The sequence below is a fragment of the Prinia subflava genome, chromosome 10 (assembly GCF_021018805.1).
Source record: "Prinia subflava isolate CZ2003 ecotype Zambia chromosome 10, Cam_Psub_1.2, whole genome shotgun sequence".
NCBI classification, from domain to species: Eukaryota; Metazoa; Chordata; class Aves; order Passeriformes; family Cisticolidae; genus Prinia; species Prinia subflava.
This window is the reverse complement of record NC_086256.1, coordinates 26,033,787-26,039,786: the sequence shown is the minus strand read 5'-3', so window position 1 is coordinate 26,039,786 and position 6,000 is coordinate 26,033,787. Positions and strand designations below refer to the sequence as shown.

Below are 6,000 nucleotides of genomic sequence, written 5' to 3'. Positions count from 1 at the left end.
TATTCTTTCCTCGAGAATCGCTTCCATCACCACCAAAAAACCCCCACACGCCTACCCCAGCGAATCCCATCCCTCTTCGCAACTCCTCTTGCTATTCGGGTTTGCTTCCCTCTCTCCTCCTCCTTCTCCCCTCCCTCTTTCGCCCCTTTTGGGTTTGGAGCCTGTCTCTGCCCTGCACACACACACAGACAGGCACGCACGGTGTAAATGGGTTGTCACACACACAGAACCGCTGCTGGTTCACAGAGTCCCCCCATCCCTCTCAATCTTCCTCTAGCCTGAAGCCGCAGACCATGGACTATATGCTCGGAGCCGGGATGCGTTTTATTCACAGCCGCTTCGCCTCCTGCGATTTCACCCGGTGAGTAGGTTTGATTTCGCGTTCAGGTGGCGTGTTTCCAACAGCAAGGACACTAAGAGCAGCAGGAAAAAATAAAAATAAAAGATAAATTTAAAAAAGAAAAAAAAGTTTTGCTTCCCCTTGCTCCTGAACGAGCTGGCTCCACTTTCTAAACTCGAGGGAATTAGGAAACCCCAGTTCTCTGCTCACATCCATTCCCAGTCACCGCGCTCGGCGCTGATTGCAGCGCGCACCGCAGCATCGCTTCCAGAGCCTTCAGCGTCCCCCTGCTTATTCATCACATTTTATCCACGTTTCCACCAGGCACGGTACCCGCTCCATCCCCCGGTTAACCCTTGCAGACGAAGCGGCTCCGGGCGGCTGGGAGGGCTCAGGGGAAGGACGGGGCTGCTGCGAGCCGAGGGAGCCGGGAGCTGCCTGGGCAGCGGCTGGGAACCTGCGGGGGGAGAGCAGGGGCAAAAGTTCACCGCTCTTCCCCGTGCCCTGAAGAACTCGGACAGGACTGGGGGTGGGGAAGGATTCCCCCGAAGGGATAGGAAAGGATTTCCAGACCTCACGTCCCGTCGCTTGTGCTAGGAGGTGGCAGCTGCCGGGGCTGCGGGGCAGCAGCGGGGTCGGCGGCCGGAGCTGTCTGTCTGGCTGTCTGTCTGTCCAGCTGCTGCCAGGGCTCCTCTCCAGCCCCTGCCGCCGCTCGCTCCGCACCCTTTCCTCGCTTCTCCATACCATTGCACCTGATTTTATTTATCACTATGATTTTATTTATCACTACTTTCGGGCACACCTGTATTTTTGGCTGGCCAAGAATCGGCTCCTAAGGAGCGCAGGGTAAGAGCGAGGCGTCCTCGCAAAACGTCCGCCCACCCATACATGTACCTGGTGGAGAGGTGGATGCTAGAGGCAGGGCTCTCGGATCAAGCAGGGGCTTCTTTGAGAGAAAAAGAGAGAAGAACCAAGGGAAATAAACACGCTAGGTTTAAAAAAGAGGACAAGTGCCTTCAGAGTGCTATTTGTGGTTGATACTTCCAGGATTTTAGTGTCTCTAATCAGCGGCAGAGATCCACCCACGGTCAATAGCAGCAGGTAGGGAGGAAACATCTCTCTTGCGGAGGTATTGACTGGGCTCCGTGTAACTCTGTCATTTGGGTGCAGGGTAAGTGTGTGTGTGTGTGTGATCGGTCATGTCTCCAAAGCCGTACCTGCAGAGATCACAAGGAAGGTGCTAAAGGCTTGCAAGCAGGTAGAGGTGCCAGGGAGAAATAACAAGATCCGAATTTATTGCCTGGTGGCAAGCAGAAGACGAGGAAGACCAATTCAATGCTAGAGTGTGGTCCCCCCTTGTTCTTCCCTCCACCCTCCCCCTCCCCGCACTGCTGCCTCCCCCCTCAGACTGCTGGCTGGTTTCTGGAAGGGAGCAGTGAAAAAGCCCTTCGAGCGTGGCATCCAAACCCACCCTTCCTCCAGCTCCTCTCTTCTCCCACCGGCTCGAAGCCCCCACTCGTACTTATCTCCTTCCAGCTCAGCGTCCTTCTCCCGGAGACTCCTGCAGGTTTTCCCATCTCCTTGCCCCTCTGCCCCCACCTCCTCCTGCCCCGGCCCTTTCCATGAGGCGGAGGTGATTAACCAAATCCCAGACATTTCTCCTGAATTACCCGCCTCTGGCGCTGCTGCTGCCGGGATCCTCCCGCACCAGGCTGCTCAGCAAAGTTTCCGTGGTCATACCCCCTTCCCTCCCTAGGCAGGGAGTGCCTTTCAAAACCTCCACCTGATTTAAACCTTCCCCCCGTAAACCCCTAGGAAAGGTTAAAACCCCAAAACAAACCAGTAAGTGCCGAGGGATGTATGTTATAGTGGGAATAGCTCAGCCAGTGAGCATCGCCTTGCCGTGCTGCTTAAATGTTACCGCTCTGCAGAAGAGATTTATGTGCCCATCAGCAGAATATTTCCCGGGTTCGAGAGCACTCGATATTCCCTCTGCTGCCGGGGATGGGAGATGGTAAGGCACAGGATGAGGGCAGCAGGGTGGTTTAGCTCACAGGCACTGTGACGGATGGCAGCAAAACGGTGTCTGGGCAGCAAAAGTGTCACAGGTTGGAGCGGGTGGCATTTCCACACTCAGCGGAGGGCGAGGGGACGGACATCAAACCCTTTGCATACACCGCCAAATAAATCAATGCAGGTAACGCGGGCTCAGTGGGCGACTGCAACAAGCGAGAGTCAGGCGTGGTGACTGGAGAAGATTCCCACCACCCCTGATCTCCAGCGTTCCGCACTCCCAGCCCAGGGATGCCTTCTTCTCACACGGGGCTGCATGACTCAGAAAAAACAGAGGAATACTGGGCAGCAGCCGGGAGGTTTTGCTTTGCCGGAGTTGGTTCTGATTTTTGTATAATACATTGGCGGTGTGGAAATACCCCCGAGCCCCGCGGCCCGCTCCTGAGAGCATGCTCCCAGACATCTCTCTTCCCTGTATTTAGATGTCCAGGCTCCCCGCTTGCCCGTGTCTGGCTTCACTGCCAAGGATTACCTCCACCTCCCCCGAAGCCGCGGGGATTTGGGACTCCCTTTTGGCCGGGAGTTCATTTCCCAATTTCCATCCTGGCGGTGGCAGACGGACATCCAGGGAGGTGGCTCTGGCAGAGGGAGGGAACACCTTCAAGGATGCGAATCAGCGTCCAGCCTGCCTTCTCAACCTCCTGGGCTTAATCTGCCCCTCTCCTCCGTGTGTCCCCGGGGCAGGTCCGGGGGGAAGGGGCGGGAGGGGCCGCTGGCGAGGCGGAGGTCGGGGGGGACACGCTGCCCTCCCCAGCAGCAGGAGCGGCGGCAGCGCCTGTCCCGCCTGCGGGACTCTCCCCCGCAGCTCTCTCCATCCTCTCCCCATCCTCGGCAGCCGAGGGCAGCTCGTTCTGTGGGGGAAAGAGACAACATCCCCCCGTCCAGGGAGCGGTGCGTGCCCGCAGAGGAAGGGTTAACGCGGGCTGCGGGGCGCTCCGGGCAGGAGTCCTGTGAGCGCCTCCGAGCCGCACCAGCCAATCCCGGGGACGGCGGCGTGAACTAGATGTAGCGTGCTGTAAGGAGGGAGGCGAGGAAAATCGGGTGAAAACTGTCACCCCACACGGCGAGGCGGACCTGCACTCTGGGCTGCGATTTCTTAGAGACATCATGCATTTGAAAAGGTAAGGGCTTTGTTACCCATAGCCTGTATTGTGATTCACTGCCGGATTCAAGTGCGTTTTCCGTGTGGCTTTCGTTTAGTGATAAATTGTGTAGCGCGGAGTGGGAAGAGAGTGGAATGTGGCATGATTTAGTGTTCAGGAGTCCTTCTGAAAGGCTACGTCAGCTTAGAGTTGTAATGGTTTCGTGTAGAGATTAGGCAAGCGAATGCATGTGAAGTAAAGTGGATTCATGACTGGCAGAAAAATGTAACGTATGCGATAAGAGAAGGCTGTTCTGTTGTAGCAGCAAAATCAGTTATGGATCCATATGGAATGAAGGCTAATGTGAGATAGACCTGATTTTGAGAAAATGCAGAGAGTCATTCAGAGGCATGTATCTGACAAGAAAGTCTGTCAGAATCAACAAAAATAACTTTTTTTCCCTAGAAAAACCCCATGTTTATTAAATACAAAAGAATGCTATAAAAAGAAGTGAAGTCAGAGCCTTACAGAGCCTGTATGTTCAGAGATGAGCGACTCTGACACATTAAGTGTGCAGAGATAAAGCTGGAGTGGCCCTGCTTACATTTACAGGGTATCAGAAATAACTTCAGAGGAGCAATCCGTTTAGGTATCAGACTTCACAGACTGCTGTCATTGCTCAGCTCCATCCCTACGAGGAGTTACTCATTTTAAATAGGTGCTCTATCAGCTTTACCACAGGACCAGCTTTGGGAATAGAAACATTTGCCTGGATCTCTTCCTCTCTGTGTCTAAGCATAGCAACAGACCCTCGCTCTCAGATGCTGTGGCAGTGCTCATCAGCAGAGTTCCATCCAGGAACTACCTACAAATTCTTGCCTCCAACTATTTTTCTCCCTAAGACGTGTATAATTTAAGCAGGGGAGGAATGAAAAAAGGAGATCTGTGATATTTTCTGTAAGCTGATCCACCTCCAGTGAGAGCAAACCTCCCCAACAGATGCTGAGTTCACCGGAGTCGTGTTTGGGGTGCTTGTTCATGAAATGCTGAAACCCTGTGAGTGAAAACGTTAACTAAGAAACATGAAAACAAGCAGCTGAATGTTTTTACAGAGCTCAGTGCAGAAGGCAGCATTTGTACAACAAGCCAACAAAACAACTTGAGAATCTTCAAGTGATGTAATCATCCCATCTTAGCCTTTGCTATTTTTTTCTACTACTCCCTGAATGCCTTTGTTAAGAATTAATTACAGAAGTCAATTCATTGTTTACACCAACAATTTGTCAAAAAATTTACTTTTTGATCACATAGATTGCAGTGACTTTTCACTCTTCTCAGTCCAAAACAATGATTTATGGGACTAAAATATTTTTTACTTCATTTGTATTAATTCAAAATCATATCTGACTGTGATCAGTCTAAATAATTTCTTGCTTGGGATGCAACACCATTGTAAAAAAAAGGAAGATCTTTTTACCAGCAAGCTTGCTTCTTCAGCAGTTTTTGAAAATCTAAATGGGAAATTGGATGATCAAACTACTTACCTAAGTTTTCCTTAGGAGAAAAAGAGTGGTGCAAGGTATTAGGTGATCATATCTGGAAACATTATTTTCTGGCTCTCAGGCATACCTAGTGCAGCTCTTTTTTAACCCTCCCAAAGCTTCACCTCTCTTCAAAACCAGAAGTAGGCATTTTTTTACTCTCCTGAAACACTGGTAATCTCAGATGGGAGCAAAATCACCAGAAATACGCTTGGACAAACAGAGCCCAAAGTGCTCTTTGAGAAAGGTTGCATTGAAATCACTTTCCTGTTAGAGCTGCAGGTAGTAGACTTCATGGGGAAATTATCTAACTTCTTCTTGATCTCATCCTATATCATCATAAGAGAACATTTTTTAAAAATAGATTTGCAACTACATTCTCTTCCTATCATTCTTCCCTCTTGCTCAGTGTATGTGTGTTAAGTGAGGGCCTGATGCTGGACAATTAAAGAAGAGCAGAACACCCCTATTAACTTCAATAAAAGCAAGATCAATTTCCAAAAAAAAATATTTCGGAACCAAAATGAACTTCAAATCTAGAAGGGAAAAAATTGAGCATCATGAAGTTACATGCTGTGAACTGGGTAGTTGGAGGCTTTTCACATCTTGAGTCAAATAGCATCAAAATACTAAAGAATGGAAGAATTGTGACCTGATCTTACATTGGTCTAGGCCCCAGTATTTTTTCATCATTTACAAATCAACATTTTTCTGTATGAAGTTGAGTAACAGTGAGAGAGCCCCACTGAGCTGCAGGTAATCACGAGTCATCACCCTGCTGCAAACTGTAGTGTGAACAAATTTGGTCTCCTGGCTTTGAAGTTACTAATTGATACGTGCCACAGTTTGTGTGCACACACAAATATAGTTTATATGTACATATGCATACAGAGATGTAAATATGCTTTATGTGCACTGCACATCCCTCCACACCCGTGGTCTGTGCAATCACTTTTTTGCCCTG

The 6,000-nt window shown here is 50.1% G+C and overlaps 1 protein-coding gene across 2 annotated transcripts in view; it reads left to right on the top strand.

The window, feature by feature from the left end:
* Positions 1-224: 224 nt before the first annotated feature.
* BRINP3 (BMP/retinoic acid inducible neural specific 3) overlaps positions 225-6,000 on the top strand; it is a 206,833-nt gene continuing 201,057 nt past the window's right edge. The window contains exon 1 of one of the 2 annotated variants that reach the window (XM_063406514.1): positions 225-361. The gene's annotated coding sequence lies outside the window, so the exon portion shown is untranslated. Of the gene's footprint in view, positions 362-3,398; positions 3,535-6,000 lie in introns of those variants that run through there. The other variant, XM_063406515.1, reaches the window with a different exon arrangement.